A 21,062-nucleotide genomic window follows, 5' to 3' on the forward strand; every position below is an offset into this window, starting at 1 on the left:
GGGGGGGGTGGGTGTCACAGATGCCGCAAATGGGAGTGCTTTTTAGGTGCCAGAAGCAGCAGCATTAGTAGTGGAAGTCAGCATGGGGTTTGTGAGCCTGCCCATGTTCTCAGGCCTTGCAGTGGCGCATGTTCTCAGGCCTTGCAGTGGCCCATGTTCACAGGCCTTGCAGTGGCCCATGTTCTCAGGCCTTGCAGTGGCGCATGTTCTCAGGCCTTGCAGTGGCGCATGTTCTCAGGCCTTGCAGTGGCGCATGTTCTCAGGCCTTGCAGTGGCGCATGTTCTCAGGCCTTGCAGTGGCGCATGTTCTCAGGCCTTGCAGTGGCGCATGTTCACAGGCCTTGCAGTGGCCCATGTTCTCAGGCCTTGCAGTGGCGCATGTTCACAGGCCTTGCAGTGGCGCATGTTCACAGGCCTTGCAGTGGCCCATGTTCTCAGGCCTTGCAGTGGCCCATGTTCACAGGCCTTGCAGTGGCCCATATTCACAGGCCTTGCAGTGGCGCACTGTTCTTGCATGAGTTTCTGTGGTAACAGGGAGCCCTGCATGAGGAGGGGATCAGGGCTCCTGCAAGGCCCTTGAGCTTCCCCTGGCTCATAGGCTCCGTACTGACGTTTCGTTGCTGCTAATGCTGCTTCTGCTTGCAGATCACTTTTGGGCTTGGTATTAGCCATGAGAGAAGGAGAGTTTGTCCCAGCTCCTTTCACCTCATCCACCACTGAACCTACCCAAAAGAAAAATGTTTCCTGTCATCAGCCTGCTTCCCCCCCCCCCCCCCCTTCATTCAGCTTAGACCTGGGGCCCAAAGAAATGTTGCTGCTGGCTCTGGCCCGGGGGATGTTTAGAGAAGGGGGCAGCTTGAAGCAGGAGTGGTTTGAGGCCTGGAACAGCTGGAGAGGGGGAAATGAATGGAGGATATAAGAGAGGAGCTGGGGGGGGGGTGAGAGGGGATCAGTTGGAAAATGTGAGGAAAGGGTTGGAGAGGAAGAGGTGATGCTGGGAGCGGATAGGGGATGGGAGATGAGAATGAAGAGGGAATATGGTGAGAAGGAGGAGACGACAAACAGTGGGCAACTGGGGGATGTGAAAAGAACTGAAGGGTTTGAGTGAGAAGGGTTGGGTGCGGGAGGTGAGAGGATCAGCTGGAGAGGTAGAGGTTAAGAGAGGAGGTCCTCTGGGTAGGTTGGAGGTTGAGAGAGGGAATCAGCTGGAGAGTGGAATGACTGCAGCTCTGCTAATTTTGTTATCTATCCAAGTGCAAAAATGGGTTCACATTGGCTAAAGGTTTGGGAAGCCCCGTCTTAGACTCATGAGCAAGAAAACTGAAGTGAGACTTCAGGGCTTGCTCCCTTCAAAAATGGTCCAACAAGATTAGATATCACAAAATCCAACACTTTGTAATCAACAAATTAAAGTTTTCTGTAGTAGTATAATGGAATTGATGGATTATTTGTTTTTTTATCTTTTTTTTTAAAGACACAAACGATATACAGCGGGCCTGCAGGTCATTCCAGAAAGAAAGTGAGATAAAAGATGTAAAAGGTAACATGAACAGATAAAGTCTCTAGTGACAATAGTATAAGAATAAAATGTAATAACAGAGCCGAGATATAAATGTCTCCAGTTCCTATATAATCCCCATATATGTTCATAAGGCTCCAAGTCATCTTTAACAGCAAAAAAATATTTTCTCCATTACCACAATGTCTCCAGTGAGTAATAATTGGGGCAGACTTCAAATAGCAAGCGACGGTAATACGAGCTGCATGCAATAAATTCACAATTAATATCTTTACAGGTTTATTAAGATCTTGAGATCCCCACTGTCCCCACAAACATAGGGGAGTAGTTTAATGTCAGGGTGGAATTTGGAGTTGATGGATTTGATTGAAAAGAAAAAGGGTTGACCGAGGATATCACATCTGATCCTATTTTTTTTCTCATCTTCAAGTTCATCAAGTCAGCATGTATTTTATTACTATAAAAGTATGTAACAGTTTGAGTGACACACTGGAGCCACACGCCCTCTCCATTCATCCCCCCTGGAGTTTGATATTGATACAAAGCCCATTCTGATTCTTCCTATAATAGACACCCTCAGACCTTTCTGTGTTTCTTTTATTCTCCACAATTTCTCCATGCTCTCCCAGATCACGTTTCATTTACATTTCTGTTTCTATACTCCCCTCTTTCATTTACATTTATTTTTCTATACTCCCCTCTCTCCTCTGTAGTGCGTTAATTTCTTCAGTCTGGAGCGTAAGGCATTTGAAGTTAAAATGATCAAACACCTCAGAACTAACAAAAAAGTGACTTAGCAGAGACTTGGGGTTTTTCCCTAACTACCAGACACAAATCTTCTACACCTTTTCTCACCTTTTTAGCACTGTGCTAACACATCAGCTTCCGCCCCCATTCTTTTGCCTTCCCCCTCCAATCATCAACATAATGTAATCTGTGATTTCACTTGAATATTCAGACAACACTGAGGTCCATATTAAATAGCCATTTAGGCGGATCACATAATAGTTATCCATCTAAATGGCTTACCCAGCTATATTCAGCCCTTCTCTGGCTAAATTCTAGCCGAGTAACTGGTTATCTGGTTAGAAGTTATCTGGTTAGAACAAAGTCAGCATGGCTTTACCCAGGGCAAGTCTTGCCTCACAAATCTGCTTTACTTTTTTGAAGGAGTTAATAAACATGTGGATAAAGGTGAACCGGTAGATGTAGTATACTTGGATTTTCAGAAGGCGTTTGACAAAGTTCCTCATGAGAGGCTTCTAGGAAAAGTAAAAAGTCATGGGATAGGTGGCGATATCCTTTCGTGGATTGCAAACTGGCTAAAAGTCAGGAAACAGAGAATAGGATTAAATGGGCAATTTTCTCAGAGGAAGGGAGTGGGCAGTGGAGTGCCTCAGGGATCTGTATTGGGACCCTTACTGTTCAATATATTTATAAATGATCTGGAAAGAAATACGACGAGTGAGATTATCAAATTTGCAGATGACACAAAATTGTTCAGAGTAGTTAAATCACAAGCAGATTGTGATAAATTGCAGGAAGACCTTGTGAGACTGGAAAATTGGGCATCCAAATGGCAGATGAAATTTAATGTGGATAAGTGCAAGGTGATGCATATAGGGAAAAATAACCCATGCTATAATTACACAATGTTGGGTTCCATATTAGGTGCTACAACCCAAGAAAGAGATCTAGGCGTCATAGTGGATAACACATTGAAATCGTCGGTTCAGTGTGCTGCGGCAGTCAAAAAAGCAAACAGAATGTTGGGAATTATTAGAAAGGGAATGGTGAATAAAACAGAAAATGTCATAATGCCTCTATATCGCTCCATGGTGAGACCACACCTTGAATACCATGTACAATTCTGGTCGCCGCAGCTCAAAAAAGATATAATTGTGATGGAGAAGGTACAGAGAAGGGCTACCAAAATGATAAGGAGAATGGAACAGCTCCCCTATGAGGAAAAACTAAAGAGGTTAGGATTTTCAGCTTGGAGAAGAGATGGCTGAGGGGGGATATGATAGAGATGTTTAAAATTATGAGAGGTCTAGAACGGGTAGATGTGAATCAGTTATTTACTCTTTCGGATAATAGAAGGACTAGGGGGCACTCCATGAAGTTAGCATGGGGCACATTTAAAACTAATCGGAGAAAGTTCTTATTTACTCAACGCACAATTAAACTCTGGAATTTGTTGCCAGAGGATGTGGTTAGTGCAGTTAGTATAGCGGTGTTTAAAAAAGGATTGGATAAGTTCTTGAAGGAGAAGTCCATTACCTGCTATTAAGTTCACTTAGAGAATAGCCACTGCCATTAATAGCAACAGTAACATGGAATAGACTTAGTTTTTGGGTACTTGCCAGGTTCTTATGGCCTGGATTGGCCACTGTTGGAAACAGGATGCTGGGCTTGATGGACCCTTGGTCTGACCCAGTATGGCATTTTCTTATGTTCTTATGTTCTTATAATAAGATGGGGGTTTTGTGGGGTGGGCAGGAGGCATTCTAGGGAGGAATGGAGTTAGCTCTGCAGCTGACTCTAGTTACATAACTGGATAACTTTAAGACAGCACGACCGTACCGCTGAATATACCCTGCTAGTATAACTGGCTGAGTAGCACAGCTGCATAGAGTCTGAATATGGTTCTCACTGTTATTTGTATAGTACTACCAAGGGTGTGCAATGCTTTACAAACAGACGCAATAATTATAGCTCCTGCATCATGGAGCTCAGAATCTAGCCAAGACAAAGAGACAAGAAATATGCAAGGTGATACAGCATGGCTTATTTTTCCCAATATGCAGTTACACGATGTTGGGTTCCATAAGAGGAGATACTAGCCAGGAAAGAGATCTAGGTGTCATAGTGGATAACACATTGAAATCATCGGCTCAGTGTGCTGCGGCAGTCAAAAAAGCAAACAGAATGTTAGGAATTATTAGGAAGGGAAGGGTGAATAAAATGGAAAATGTCATAATGCCTCTGTATCGCTCCATAGTGAGACCACACCTTGAATACTGTGTACAATTCTTGTCGCCGCATCTCAGAAAAGATATAATTGCGATGGAGAAGGTACAGAGAAGGGCTACCAAAATGATAAAGGGGATGGAACAGCTCCCCTGTGATGAAAGACTAAAGAGGTTAGGACTTTTCAGCTTGGAGAAGAGACGGCTGAGGGGGGATATGATAGAGGTGTTTAAAATCATGAGAGGTCTAGAACGGGTTAATGTGAATCAGTTATTTACTCTTTCGGATAATAGAAGGACTGGGGGCACTCTATGAAGTTAGCAAGTAGCATTTTTAAAACTAATCGGAGAAAATTTTTCACTAAACGCATAGTTAAGCTCTGGAATTTGTTGTCAGAGGAATTGGTTAGTGCAGTTAGTGTAGCTGGGTTTAAAAAAGGTTTGAATAATTTCTTGTTGGAGAAGTCCATTAACTGCTATTAATCAAGTTGACTTAAGCCCGAATTTTTTATGGCCTGCACGCATAAAATCCAGGGGGTTACGCACATGGCTGGGCCTTGTGCGCAGCGAGTGCATTTTTGAAAGGTCCCGGCCACACGGGTAAGCCCCGGTATGCACAGAAGTGCCGGGTCATCAAAAAGGGGTGGGCTGGGGGGCAGGGTCTGGGTGGGGAGGGAGCTGGCCAGGACAGTCGCCATTAGGCCCTGTCCCAGGGAAGCGTGTGCCGGCAGCCAGCTTGGAGGAGCGGGTAAGTTTAAAAAAAAAATAAAAATTCTAGGGTAGTTAGGTAGGGGTTAGGGGTTGGGGAGGAGAGGAGAGGAGAGGGGAAAAGGTAGGAAGGTTAGGTAGGGGTATAGGGAAGTTCCCTCCCAGCCCGCTTTTTAATTGGTGCCAAACGCGTCGCCGCGTGTATTTTTCTAAAATGTCCTCCCTTACGCACATGCGCATGCGGATATTAAAATCTAGTGCGCATGTGCGCAAGAAAATCATATTTTTTAACATGTGTGCACTAACACATACGTGTTTATAAAATATCCACATCCATGTGCGCGGGTTTGAAAATCAACCCCTCATGGAATGGCCCAGCTATTACTGGCATCGGTTGCATGGGATATACTTAGTGTTTGGGTACTTGCCAGGTTCTTATGGCCTGGATTAGCCTCTGTTGGAAACAGGATGCTGGGCTTGATGGACCCTTGGGCTGACCCAGTATGGCATGTTCTTATGTTCTTACTACTTAACATTTCTATAGCGTTACATAATGCAGGGTACATTTTTTGAATATCAACCACTTAGCCTTTAAGATAATGCCTACTCATTCATTTTTGTTGTAAGAGGCTTACATTTACAAGAAAATGTATTTTTTAGTCTTAACTGCCACACATTTCCTTCCTTCCTCCAGTGCCCACAGACTCTGGCAGCAGTGCTAAACAAAAATGTGTTTAGAAGTGGCCGTGCATAGTGGGGGTGGTGGTTTTCAAAAGGATTTATGTATGTAAAAGTAGCATATATCGTAGCTATTTTAAGAAGCCCACTTACACACTTAAAGTTGAATTTTCGAAGGTATTACATGTATAAATGTAACATATCATAGCAATTTTAAAAAGCCGTTTAGAGGCGTAAAGTGCACTTACACAGGCAAATCCTATGAACAATTCAATGGCATATATTGTAGCACATTCACACGGGTAAAGAGCATTTACATGGTAAAACCCAGTTTTAAGCGTGTAAATACTTTTGAAAATTATCCCTATGCACGTAAAATATATTTATTTTATTTATTAAAAATGTTAGCCCATGCCCCCCAAAATTCGGGGCGGGTTACAATGATACATGCATAAAAGCAAGTACTGGTATGCACATACACAATCCGTATTTTATAAAAGTCGAAAATATGTGTATAAGTTTACTTATGCACACACATATGCGCATGTAAAAAAAAAAGGGGTGTTCTGGGGCAAAGCTAACATTTACACGCTTAAGGTGCTATTTTAAAAGACTCAGGTACATTTTCCAGCTTGTGTATTTTTATACCTGCTCATTATCGGGTGTAATTGATACAAAACGTGTTTATTGTGTAGTACTGACTGGGTGGTTTGGGGGGGGGGGGGGTTAGGCTGAACCAGGAGGGATGACCTGGAGGAGGACTAAGTGGTGGAATAATTGGGAAGCTCGTTAATTTCCATGCATGTTTTAAAATTGTCCGACTTGTGCATGGATATTGGGATTTGCGCAAGTAAATCCTAGTTTGCTTTCACATGGTTAAAAAACTCGGACATTGCCTTAACCAACCAACTACCTATCCAGTTATATGACATCTTCACCTTCCATAGACACAAAAAAAGAGGAGGCGGACTTCTTCTAGCCTCCAAGAAAGAACTCAGACTGACCGCTCACACCATCAAGACTGAATCTAAATTGGAACTAGGATTAGTCAAGTCAAAACTTCTACAAATTTTGTTAGTCTACGCTCCTCCTGGAGTTTTAGAAACCAACCCTTCACCCCTCATAGAATCCATAGCAAAACATATTAACTTAGACCTACCAACTATGATTATGGGTGATTTCAACCTCCATACAGACGCTATACCGCGATCTGCGAACTGCGAAGCCTTCCTCACCACCCTCACTGCTATGGGATTCTCTCAGACTATCAACAGCCCCACACACAAAGCTGGTCACATCCTGGATTTAATATTCATTAACTCTAAATTCACATGCACGGTTGATCCCACATGTACCCCAATCCCTTGGTCAGATCATTTCTTGATAGAATCATCCTTCTCCACATACAAACAGACTCACACCTCTCCGCACCTTTCCACCATTCAATTCAGGAAATCATGTCCATCTGATATACTCAGCGAGCAGCTCTCCAAGGAACTCTCCAACCTGGACCTGTCTAATCCCGACTCAGCCCTATCTTCCTGGCAAACAATTACTGAAGCAGTCGCAAACAAATGGTGCCCAATAACCTCCAAAACAATCAATCCAAAAAAAAGGGGGAATCAACCTTGGTTCAGCACCGAACTAAAACAGATGAAACAGGACTTACGCCATAAAGAAAATAGATGGCGAAAAACCCCCAACTCAACTACCCTTTCAGCATACAAGGGTTTCTTACATCGCTATAGGACCTGCATACTACAAAAAAAAAGGAATATTACGCCAACAAAATACACCACTACCAGTATGACGCCCAGGCCCTATTTGCTTACGTAACACAAATAACTAAATCAACCCCCCCACCTATTCCAGACGAACAAGCTCTATCCAAGGCTAATGAACTCGCCTCATTTTTTCAACTGAAGATCCTAAATACTCTCGCCCTCCTTCCTCCTAATACAACACCTCTCAAATCAGATGAGAATTTCAATTTGTTCGCTAAACCTAAGTTGGACAGCTTCGAATTAATCTCCACCAAAGAGATTGAATCCATTCTAAAAAGACAGAAACCATCTAGTCATCCGGCTGATAATATCCCATCAAGACTCCTGCTGCTTATTCCAGACACAATCTCAGGACCTCTAACAAATATTATTAACAGCCTTCTAACTCAAGGAAGCTACCCAGACAGCCTAAAAACTGCTTCTCTTAAGCCCCTCCTCAAGAAACACAATCTAGACCCTAATGTACTAGCCAACTTTAGACCCATCTCCAATCTACCATTCGTTGTCAAACTTACAGAGAAACTGGTAAACACCCAGCTTTCAGAATATCTAGAGGACCATAAGATCCTATACCCCTCGCAATATGGCTTCCGGAAATCACGCAACACGGAGACCCTCCTCATTTCGCTTACAGACCATATTATAATGGGATTAGACAAAGGACATTCCTTCTTATTAGTTCTGTTAGACATTTCGGCGGCATTTGACACAGTCAACCACACCATCCTCCTGGATCGCCTTGAGGATATCGGCATCTCCGGATCGGCCCACAACTGGTTCAGGTCCTTTCTCAGCAATAGGACTTTTAAAGTCAAAATCAATAACAAGGAGTCACCTCTAACAAAATCTTCCCTTGGCGTACCACAAGGATCCTCCTTATCTCCAACCCTCTTTAATATATACCTCCTCCCCCTCTGCCAACTACTGACAGACCTCAACCTAATTCACTATCTGTACGCAGATGATGTACAGATTCTAATCCCAATAACAGAATCCATCTCAAAAGCTCTCACCTACTGGAATAACTGTCTTCTATCCATTACTAATCTACTCAACAGCTTAAACTTGGTCCTCAATGCCTCAAAGACGGAACTTCTCTTCATCTCTTCAAATGAAAACAATCTTCCTCCACCTTCACCGCACAATGCTCACATCACCTGTACGCACGTTAGAGACCTTGGGGTAGTAATAGACAATCGTCTAAACCTTAAAAAAATGGTCAACACAACTACCAAAGACAGTTTCTTCAGACTACAGGTTTTGAAACGACTGAGACCACTCTTATTTTTCCAAGACTTCAGGACAGTCCTCCAGGCTCTTCTGTTCGCCAAAATAGATTACTGCAGTGCCCTCTTTCTAGGCCTCCCTAAATCTACCACCAAACCACTGCAGATGTTACAAAATGCGGCAGCGAGACTGCTGACCAACACCAGCCGCGGTGAACACATCTCCCCAGTCCTCAGAAACCTACATTGGTTACCAGTAAATTTCAGAATCCTGTACAAATCTATTACCCTAATACACAAAACCATCCATCAGCAACTCCAACTCGACCTGGATATCCCTTTCAAACTCCACTCCTCTAACAGACCAACGAGAGATATCCACAAAGGCACTCTGAAATTTCCCCCTACTAAAGCCACTCGCCTCTCTACGACCAAAGACAGAGCTTTTTCAATTGCAGGCCCAGCTATCTGGAACAATATCCCAGCAAATCTCAGATTGGAACCCTGCCTCTTAACCTTCAGAAAAAGACTAAAGACGTGGCTCTTTCACCAAGCCTTCCCAGATCCACCGGATAATCACTAGTTTGAGCCTCACTTCTTACAAGGACTTTGACACACTTCCTCCTGAACAATGGACACTGGCATTTCCTGGTTAAAGCATATGCTCTAACCCGTTAAATTATTCGTATCATGTTATATTTATTCTACCTGCCTCTATCTTCCTTCCAGCTTGTCTTTAAGCCTCCAAGTTTTCCATACCTTGTTGATTGTAACTTTGACTTATTCCTTTTCCTTTGTTATCTATTATTTACCAGAATTGTTACCTCAGTTTTACCCTTTGTTAAAATGTAAACCGATCCGATATGGTTATCTACTATGAAGGTCGGTATAAAAAACTGCTAAATAAATAAATAAAATGTAAAATATACTACTGCTATCTTAAATATCTGTATAATATATTCTCCTCCAGGATGTTTGAACTCAGATTTATCTAATTTCATTGAAATTATTGCTTCCTTACCAGTTGATTTGAGTAAGTCTATTGTAGTTGGCGATTTTAATTTACATGTTACATGTACATCACCCATAGTAAACGCTTTTTTAGATGCCATGTCTGGCATGGGCTAGGAACAACTTATATAATCACCAACACATTCCAAAGGTCAAATCTTAGATTTAGTCTTTATAAACCCTACCTTTTGCCTCTGATATCCGAGAAAAAACTAAGATTACCCCATACCGTGGTCTGACCATTATCTTATTAATTTTTCTCTTAATATAAATTGTCCTAATATTTCTAATAATGGTCACCTTTCTATTGTAAAACATAAATTTATTTCTACTGATACCTTCATTGATGCTGTGATACCTAATCTGCCAACTACACTAGCCCCGCGTATTGATGAATCTATTGATAAATGGAATTCTACAATTTCCTCTTCTTTAGACATAATTGTGCCATTAAAAACTATAAAAATTCGACCAAACAAGAAAAAAGCAAATGCTCCCTGGTTTACTAATTCTTTACATTCCTTGAAAACTTCTCTCAGAAAACTAGAACGCAAATGGAGACAGAACAAAACATCAGAAACAAAAAATGCATACTATTGTTATTTACGTCATTATAACAAAAACATAAATTTTGCAAAAAAATCTTATTATGCTAATAAAATTTCTAAGGCTAATGGTAACCCCAATACATTATTTAATATTATAAAAACTTTAACTGCTACCCAAAATGGAAGTTCTATCACTCATGACACTGTCTCTCTTGTAATAAAATTGCCAGTTATTTCAAGTCCAAAGTTACTGATATATCTAACCAACTGGCAAAGCTGCCATTACCCTCTTATAATAATATTGAACCTAATTACACTTGGTCTGAATTTACTCCAGTCTCTGAGAATGTTATACAAACTATTATAAGAAAACAAAACCCATCTAATTCACCTGACAATCCATGTTCTGGAGCCTTTTTTAAAGCTTTAGGTCCTCATGCCAGCAATTATCTTAGTTTATTAGTCAAGCAATCCTTAGAAACTGGACATTTTCCATCCTGCCTTAAAAAAACAAACCTCTATTCTTCCTATCTTAAAAAATAAATCTAAAGACTCCTTTGATCCCAGTAATCTTAGGCCTATTACCACTTTAACATCTTTAGCAAAACTTATTGAATCAGCAGTCTTATTCCAACTCTTCAACTATCTTACAGAAAATGATATTTTACATACTAACCAACATGGGTTCCATAAAGGTCACTCTACTGAAACTCTTCTATTGACTTCTTTCAACACTATATTTCAAGCCTTTTGATTCCTATACAGATTATATTATTGTCTTTCTAGATATTTCCACGGCCTTTGACACAGTTGACCGTCAAATTCTTATTTCTATCCTCAAATCTATAGGTATCTCAGGTTCTGTATTACAGTGGTTTGTTTCATTTCTATCTCACCGTATTCAACAAGTTAATATAGATAATCATTCTTCTGATCCATATACTATCGCTTCAGTTGTTCCACAGGGCTCTTCTCTATCTCCTATTCTTTTCAACATTTATCTGCTTCCTTAAACTTGCAGTTTAAAATCTATGCCGATGATCTACAGTTTATGGTACCCTACAATACATCTTGGACACGCACACTCTTTCTTTAGTATCCTTATATCTTACAACGATCAATACTTGGCTCTCCCATAATCGGCTGAAATTAAACCCAGCAAAAACTGAAATAGTCCACCTCACTTCCATCACTGAAACTTCCATAGGTCCCCCATCACATTTTTTGTTTAATGGTACTTCCATTCCTATTTCTAAATCGGCAAAAAACTTAGGCTTGACCATTAATTCCGATCTGTCTCTGAAACAACATATATCATTGGTAACAAGAAACTCTTTTTACAAATTACAACTCTTGAAGCATCTTCATTCTCTACTTTTCTTCCATGACTTTCGGACTATTCTCCAATCACTTATCTTTTCTGGGCTTGACTACTGTAATTCTCTATATATAGGCCTTCCGGATAATACACTTCAACCCCTTCAATTAGTTCAAAATGCAGCTGCACGTATCTTAGGTTCTTCAATTAGAAATCACATTACCCCAGTTCTTCAGTCATTACACTGGTTACCTATTAAATACAGAATACAGTTTAAAATCTTAACTATTATACATTCTCTTATTCATAATTCCAATTCTACCACTCTGTGTTCTCTTCTTCGAATGTATAAATCTTCCAGACACTTAAGATCAATGAACAAAAATTTCCTAGATGTACCATCACCCAGACATTCCTGTCTAGATATCACCAGAAAAAGAGCCTTTTCGGTAGCGCACCAACTCTTTGGAATACATTACCAGACTCATTAAGATCCATACCTAATTCCAAACATTTCAAAAAACCTTAAACACATCTCTTTCAAATTGCGTTTAAAAATACACTTATCAAATAATTTAATTTGTTACTCTTCATTTTTTTACTACTTTCATGCACTAATCAAATGGCACCGATTCTTATTATTATTTACTATTACTATTAATACTGATGTTAAGTTACCTCTTTGTATATTAATATAATAGTTTTTATTTTGCATTATTTTTTTATATATGTTTTTTGTAATTTTTTAAGGGAGTTTTATTATTTTTTACATTTTTAGTTTAAAACGACACTTCTGTACACCGTTTTGATTAAACATTGTTTGTAAAAGCGGTATAAAACATTTTTAAATAAATAAAATAGCTGGGTAAAGTATGTGCGTTCCAGCCATTCATATGCATAGTGTTTAATACATTGCTTGTACGCGCATAGGCTGCATGGTAGAATTGCACCTATTTTATAAAACTTGGACATATAAGCACACATTATAAAATACTAAAGCAAATATGCACATGCCCATATACATGAGTATTTACTGCTGCACACAGTTTTTTGACAGATTTCCTCCCAAAGTACACTTACATGCATAAACCCTATTGACAATTCAATAGCATGTATCATAGCAATTTTCAGAGGCTGACTTACCGGTTCACCAATAAAGTGCATTTATGTGTGTAAAACCCTATTTTAAGCATGTAAATCCTTTTGAGAATTACCCCATAGAGTACTTCATTTACAGATGCCTGATACTTGAATTTTAATTACCTAAAATACTTAGAAAACTTACAAGAGGTAAAAATCTAAAATGAAAATGTTTATTTCTACAAAAAAAAGGGGGATATCAGTCGGCGGGGGTCCGTATAAAGCTGCACGCATGGAAGTAAAATTTAAGACCCGCACATGTATACACGTGGACGGGCCAGTTTTACAACATGCACATATATGCACGCGTGTTATAAAATTGGCCATCCGCGTGTACATGCATGCATGATTTTATATTGACCCGCGCATGTGCATGCGAATACCATCCGGATCGTGTAAGTAGGGGAAATTTTAGTAGGTAGCAGCAACGCATTAGGCCCTTTTCCCAGTTTGCTCCCAGTTCGCCCCAGGACTTCCTAAACTCCCTCCCTAACTTCCTTCCTTTTTACCCTATTAGCCCCAAGCCTTAAAATCCCACTGACTAGCCTCTTTTTTTTTTTTTACATGCCGTCCATTGCCGAAGTAATGTTATGCTGTAGGGGACCCTGGCGTGCGCTTGTGCGCATAACTACTTACACACTGACTTCATGGTGCAGTCCCTGCCCACCCATGACCCGCCCTGCGCTGCCCAGACTACACCCGGCTCCTTTTTTAGAAAACCTTTTTTAATGTGTGTGCCGGGAGATATGCACGTACCCGCGTGGATTTTAAGATCCGCATGATGCGTGCTAGGCAGAGTCACATGCGTATCTCCCGACTTTGGCGCGTGTAGGGCTTTTAAAATTGACTAGATATTGAAAAAGAATGATTGCATTAGTTTGCAGGCCAATCAGATATGGTAAAATAAAATAAAATCTCAACATGTTTCTTGGCTTCCTGCTTCCTCTGAGGTCACACTTCACTTTTGAGCTATTCACCCCAATCATACTTGCAGAAACATAAATTATTACATGATTTATAACAAGGCAAGAAAAATCCCGGGGCTTCCTAAAAGGGGCGTAAGTCCTGGGGCTTCCTAAAAGGGGTAGGAGGGGCGTGTTCGGGGGCGTGGTGACGGGGCCTGTGCCAGGGGATGCCGGGGCAGCGCGCGCAAGTTACGCCTGCTTCAAGCAGGCATAACTTGCCCAACAAAGGTAGGGGGGATTTGGGTAGGGCTGGGGGGTGGGGTAGATAAGGGAGGGGAAGGTGGACACGGAAGGAAAGTTCCCTCCGAGGCCGCTCCGATTTTGGAGCGGCCTCGGAGGGAACGGAGGCAGCCTGCGCGGCTCGGCACGCGCAGGCTGCCGATTGTGTGCAGCCTTGCACGTGCCGACTCCGGATTTACGCGCGTATCTTATAAAATCTGGTGTACTTTTGTTCGCGCGCGTGTATTTTTTGAAGATCTACCTCAATGTGTGCTCATCCTGGCAGTATAAGCCAATTACAGCTCACTGAGGAAAAAACCCAATGGAATGGCTTGCAAGGTAACAGAAGAGTAAATAGTGCGACGTAATGGCGCCCGTATTTTTAGGAATGCGTAAAGGAACTGGACCGTGCATATAGATGCTGCTGAACAGAGCGGGTTCAACGTGAGCACAGACTTTTCCAGTCATCGACTTTTAATCGAATTTGATGGTAAGGCAGTTTCTTGGATTTTGTAAATATGTACATCAAGTACTGAAAATTACAATTTATGTATCTTGAAGTTTCTGAGCTTTAAGCTCAGAATCTCTTTTGGATTCGGTTAGTTTCAAACCACACTCCACACAATAAGGGGATGGTTTTAAGACCCGCGCGTGCGGTTCCCGGCGCGCGCACATGGACGCGGCTATTTTATAACACCTTTTCCCCTACCTAACCTTCCTACCCTTTCCCCTCTCCTCCCTGACCCCCTACTTTTAAAATGTACTTGTAAGGTTGCTTCTAAGGTCTTTACTGAGATAATTAATATATTTAAATAAAATAATAATAATATATTTAAATAAAAATAAAATAGGGTGCAATTTTCAAAAGCCTTTCACCCAGGTTTAACGGCTTCTTAAAAAAAGTGTGGCGCAGCATTGCTGCACACCAGGCATACTTTTACCCTCATTGAGTGGAGGTGACTGGGGGCGGGGAATGAAACAGCACAGGTAGTTTGGGATTTTCACGTTGCTTTGATGGGCAACAGTTACCCGCAGAAAAAAAAAGTGGGTGCATATCTCTGCAGATAATTTTTCCCTGGGCAATCCATACTGTTCCTTTGAGAACTGGTTCAAAGCACGCTGGTAAAACATACCTGCCGGTTTTGCAACTGCCTGAGGGCTTAATGAAAACTGCCCTCAGAAAGCAGATAATGGCATGTGCTCAATGCAGTTCAAGAAAATACAACAGATATCTTCACCCAGGGCACATCAGTAATTCAAGGGGATGTCCATATAGCATCATTCAACAAGTGCAAAGTACTCTGATCCTCCTACCTTGCTCCTTTGACTAAAAGGGCAGATCATCTACTCTGAGACACTCTGCTCTACTCTGTCCTCAAAATCCCAATAACCCCCTGACATGCAGCTAATTAGAGAGAGAACTGGAATCTGCCAATCCTGTTTTACAATTAGGAATCCACTCATTTCCAGCCATAGGCTGCATGTTGATTATCTGAATTATGTGGTGTTACTACCGACATTTCTTCTTTTTCGGACAATGGAGCTCACTGACAGGCCGATTCAGTATGGTGCGCTCGGCCGAGTGCACCTTTAGCCCCGGTTTGGCCGCGCGTTTTCGACGTGCTATTTTTACCCCTTATAAAGTAAGGGGTAATAGCGCATCGAAAACGCATGGCCAACAACCCCGAAACTAATAGCGCCCGCAACATGCAAATGCATGTTGATGGGCCTATTAGTTATTCCTGCGCGATACAGAAAGTAAAATGTGCCGCCAAGCCGCACATTTTACATTCAGAAAGTAACGCCTGCCCAAAGGCAGAAGTTAATTTCGGCTGGCACAGGGAAAGTGTACAGAAAAGCAGAAAAAAAACTGCTCTTCTGTATACCCTCTGACTTAATATCATAGCGATATTAAGTCAGAGGCCCCAAAATTAAAAAAAAATTAAAAATTTCTTTTTTTTTAAATCTGCCTACGGCCCGCGGGTTGGAAGATGGATGCTCAATTTAGCCGGCGTCCGTTTTCCGAACCCGTGGCTGTCAGCGGGCTCGAGAACCGACGCCGGTAAAATTGAGCGTCGGCTGTCAAACCCTCTGACAGCCGCCGCTTCTGTCAAAAAGGAGGCGCTAGGGATGTGCTAGTGTCCCTAGCACCTCCTTTTACCACGGGGCCCTCATTTTAAATAGTCGATCACGCGCCCAGGAGAGTGGCCTGAGCGCGCGTCGGGAGAGCGGGCGCTCGCCTCGGAGCACCGGCTCTCCCGCGGTTTTTACTGTATCGGCCCGCGAGTAAAGGATTGTGACTTAAATGGCTCTTGTGGCCAGGCGGCATTGGTTTGTAGAGAGCCCAGTTAGCTGCTTGTTTCTGACTGTGCTGTGCTTCTAAGGATAACAGTGTTTAGAATTTTAAGTTTTTAAAGTGAAAATGGAGTATGTTTGTGGAAATAATGAGTAAGTTGTTTCAGTAAAGCTAAATATCTATTTTTTTTTTCCTGTAAGGGCACACAAATTGTATTCTGCATGGGATATGAGCACTCTTGTTGATTGAAACTCATATTGTTCTCCTGCCAGGAAAGGTTGATAATAAAGGAAGTACTTCTTCCTTCTCTATTGTAGTCAACCAGTTCTCATGGAAGGCAAGAAAAACAGTTTTCTTACAAGACAATTAAGTTCCGTATATTTAACATCTGCAATAAAAGGCAAATCATGGTCCCCGTTTAAACAATAAATGCAGGCAATGTGAGAGCAAGGGCAGAGCAGGAAATCAAGTTAGGTCTGTGGTACAGCAGCAAGCAAGAAAAAACTGGCAGACAGGCTGGACCTTGTGGCCGTTATCTGTCATCATATTTGTTGTTATCTAGGCTATTAGGCAGGAACACAGGAGGACTCATCACTCTTCAGTTCTGGTTCTAAAGTCTGAATTCCTTAAAAACCTACTAAAACACCAGGGTGGGTTTTTTTTATTTGAAAAACTTTGTTTTTGAGTTTGTCTGGTCTGGGGGCACGTGTATGTTCAGTTCCAAATAGGCAAAATGTGGCTTGCTCTGCTTACACCAGCAGGCTGCTAAACGCTGCAAGTGAGCTGGTCGGGAGGAAGCATTGCCTTGTAACCCGCTCTAAGACTAAGATGCAGTATGAAAGGGAGTTTTTTGGGTTTTTTCTTTACAAATACTTTGGTAGAAAAATCATGGGAAATGGTTTCTACATCACCAGTCCAGTCTAGTTCATCAGTACAACCTGGAAATGCCTTCCTCTTTGGGCTTCTTTTGTAATTATGGTTCTCAGGGAAGCCTTTTGAAGTAGCCACTATTTTAGGTGCACTGCGAGGGAGGGGGGGGGGGAAACTCTTAAAATGTCAAAAATTGTGTCGTCATGCCCTTTCTTACCCCAGCAAGAGTGCTGTGGAAAATGAAGGGCCTTTTATTTTATTTTTAGAGACAGGAACTCCTAAAGCTGAGCAACAGAACCTAACAAAACTTTTTCGATCTGGTTTGCTTCATGAATATTTGACATGAATTTTACTCTGACATTAATCTGATTTTTTTTTTTTGTTATTATTTTGGTGGGGGGGACAGAGTGCAGAAATTTAATTTAGTTTTTTGTTTTTTTTTAATGAAAAACCCAGATTTGGGGCCATATTTAATTTTCAGTTAAAAGAGACCCATGTGTTCCTTTAGCCTTCACCTGCTTGAAATGGTGCAGCTTTTGCTCAAGAATATAACTTTCTCACAGATTTCTCAAAGGCAAAACTTCTACAGAAAAAAACTGGGCAAGCAAACTCTTTCTTGTACTAAAAGCACTGCCAGGAGCTGGCCTGGCGACTCGGTAGCAGTGTGCGAGGAACCTGGGTTTGATTTCCGGCTCAGGTCTTCTGCTTCATGGGTCAGCTGAGGCTGAGGAAGACTCAGAGGCAGGGAGTCTGTCGTACAAGGATGACACCTAGTGGCTGGATTCAGGGCCCTTCCATTGGAAGGTTCCGGAAGGAGCCCTGGTGCATAGCTTCCAGGGCCCAGGACCATCACTGCAATGGCTGGGCTAAAATAAAGTTGGGAGAGGAGTTAAAATATGGGAAAGCCCAAGGAATGGGAGGAAACTGCTGTGTCCTAATCGCTTTTTTCTTTTTTTTGGAGACTTTTACCCGATTCTTACATTTAGCACTCTAAGGCAGAGGTTTTTGATTGCATACATTTTCCTGTGTGATGTCTCCCTTTCTGAAATTACTTGGAATTAGCTTCTTGGGCTAAAGATATGTAGTGTGGCGATGATGGTGCCCCTGGTGGCAGGTCCTCAGCGGTGACTTCAAGCTCGGGGCTAATTATCAAGGACTGCTTCCACAAAGTCCTTTATAGCAGATCCCTTCTTGAAGTTTCTCCCAGGAGACAGGAGTAGAGGATAACCATAAGGCAAGGAGGCTATGGGTCAGCACCACTTGTGAGGGAAGGTTCTCGTACAACTAGGCCCCTGAGACCAAACTTCCCTCATTCTCCACTAGAGTAAGGGTCACCCCCCGGGCAGCCCTTTAAAACAACATATTACATTCAGGCAGAAGCTTCTTATGTATTGAAGTTTATTAATTAAACAAAACTCCACAGAAAGGAAAAACACTCAACATAAACAGTATTACCAGACCTGCATTACCAAGCAGTAACTGGGAGCTTGCGGGTTTGATACCCTTTAGGCCCTGATTCACTAATCCCCCAAAACATCCAAGCTTCTCACTCTGAATTTCTAGTATATGTTCCCCTGCACAACATGTGGGCAAAGTAGGTTTTTCCCCCAGTACCTTATACTTCCCCCAAGCATAACACAGTAATGAAACCTCCCCCACTGCAGGAACGTCTCCTTAGGCCAGCTGCCAGGTCCTAATTACCTCTTTTCCTCCAGCTGACTTCATTAAGTAAAACTACTCTTTTCACTGCCACAAGCTCCCCTGGCTTGTACAGTCCTAACACCATTTTATATTCTTCCTTTTTACCTTATACTTCGTTCCAAACCCCACAATAAGCATTCTCCACATTTGCATAAGCCTTCCTACCGCAGCTTCTTCAACGCCACCGGAGCTAATCCCTCTAATTAACCCTCAAGGCACTGCTGACGACACTTATGCATATCCCCTGTTACACAGCCCTTAAGAGTGAAGGAATCCTGTTAGAGCTGACGTAGCCTTTAGTGGAAAAGGGTCTACCTGGGCACCATCCCCCTGCCTCAGGCTTTAGATGTTACTTGCCTTGCCTTGCCTTCCCTCCAGCTCTCCTCTCTCCTCCTTTGGAAGGCTACTCTCTTTATGTCAGATAGAGTGCCCCTCCCTAGGAAGAAACCGCCCTTGTGTTTCCCTGCCCCCAACCCTTCCTGAGGCTGACTACCAGGGCACCTGGGAAATGTAGTTTCCTTCCTGCAAAGTAACAGTCCCTTTGAGGAAAACACCTCAAAGTTATACAGCACAGAGACTCCGCTCTGGCTCAACTCATCACAGTAGTGTTTTATAATCCGCTTAGAACAAGTTTTATTGTATAATGCAGACTAAGACTTTTAAATGCATAAAATAATCTGAAAACTGTGCAAGTTGACTGACATAAAGTCTTTTCTGCTCCCTTTTGCCCCAAAATGTAAATATAGACCTATAGTTGGATGGTTTGGATTTATGCAAATCGTGTAAATAGGGAGTTGCATGTATGAGTCTAAAAGCTCTGAACCAAGTGAACTGAGGGTCGGAGGGCTTAGATTTGTCAACATAAATCCATGTCTTTTCCTGTCTTGATTCAGATTATAAAAAAAAAGGCCCTGCCCTCTCCCTCCCCTTTGTGTTCCAGAGGGGTTTCATTCTCAAATTGGTGTGCATGTCCCTTCTCTGTATTTCACTGTTTGGTTTTTTTTCTTGTTTTGGACTCTTTGGCATGCATCAAGACAGAAAGTTTTCTGGTTCCTCAGTGAAGGATGTTATTCTTCTTCTGGTCTTGTACCTTTCATTACATTATATAGTGCTGGCTATCAGCATGTATTACCATATAGTGTATGACTCTAACACTAGCATCTTCCTGTGGTCCATTAATGATAGTCTATTTGATAGTAACCGTGATCCACATTAATCATACTTCCAAAGTATTTGGTTTTTGTTTCATGATAATTAAACTGTGGGCACAACGATTATGGATGATCATCATTAGAATTGGGAGCCCAAAGGAGCAATGATGCCTGCTGCCGCATCTCATTCTGCTACACTGGTTTATGATTTCATATTTGGCAGACCCTCCCAGTCTGGCCATCAGATGTCACTGTCCCTTTCTAAAGAGCCACCCATACCCTTCAGTCCCTCCCACCTGGAGGATCTGGTTTGGCTGCCTGAACACTATTTAGCCCAGCCTTGTTAACACACCATGGGGTTCAGTTTGAGGAAGCAGTCAAGGATTAAAGATGTATTTTTTCCGCACTCTGATGGGGCCTCCCAGCTTCACCCAAAGGAGCTTATTTTAGAAGTGACACCTCCCAGTGCATTCCCTGCCTGAGGGTCCGTGTTATAATTTGCAGAGAGATAGACTTGTAAGCCTGATACCCTTAAGGGGTAAAAGGGCTCTCACCAGGGGACCAAAGACCTGTGAGCCCACTCTAACCCCTAGGTGGGCAAGCACCAGTGATGGATCCTGCTGTGAGAGAGAGACAGCAAAGTCAGAAGAGATAACCAGTTTAAGCTTTAAAGTATCTTTTGGGCTTAAGAAGAGTGGGGAGGTTTTGGATCCCCCTTTCCCACTGGGATCTCAGAGCGGAGAATGTACCTGATCCCGCTAACTTTTCCCCAAGAGATGTTCCCCCCAGAAAGATCAGAGAATAAAGATGACAGAATCTTTAAAGAAGGAAGAATAAGAGCAGGAGACAGGATCCGGATCTCTACAACCACAGGACCAAGACGGGCAGGGTGTCTGAGAAGAAAATGTTCGAAGGTAGGCTTTTTCAAGAAAGTTGGGGACCCCTCCACTAGAATT

At 42.2% G+C, this 21,062-nt stretch overlaps 1 protein-coding gene across 3 annotated transcripts in view; it reads left to right on the plus strand.

Annotated features, from left to right (window-relative positions):
• GPRIN3 (GPRIN family member 3) overlaps positions 1-21,062 on the plus strand; it is a 188,778-nt gene that overhangs the window by 81,248 nt on the left and 86,468 nt on the right. Inside the window, exon 3 of one of the 3 annotated variants that reach the window (XM_029597740.1) lies at positions 1,475-1,540. The exons of the other annotated variants lie outside the window; for them this stretch is intronic. The gene's annotated coding sequence lies outside the window, so the exon portion shown is untranslated. The remainder of the gene's footprint in view (positions 1-1,474; positions 1,541-21,062) is intronic. 3 annotated transcript variants of the gene reach the window in all.

The sequence above is a fragment of the Rhinatrema bivittatum genome, chromosome 1 (genome assembly GCF_901001135.1).
Source record: "Rhinatrema bivittatum chromosome 1, aRhiBiv1.1, whole genome shotgun sequence".
Lineage (NCBI taxonomy): Eukaryota > Metazoa > Chordata > Amphibia > Gymnophiona > Rhinatrematidae > Rhinatrema > Rhinatrema bivittatum.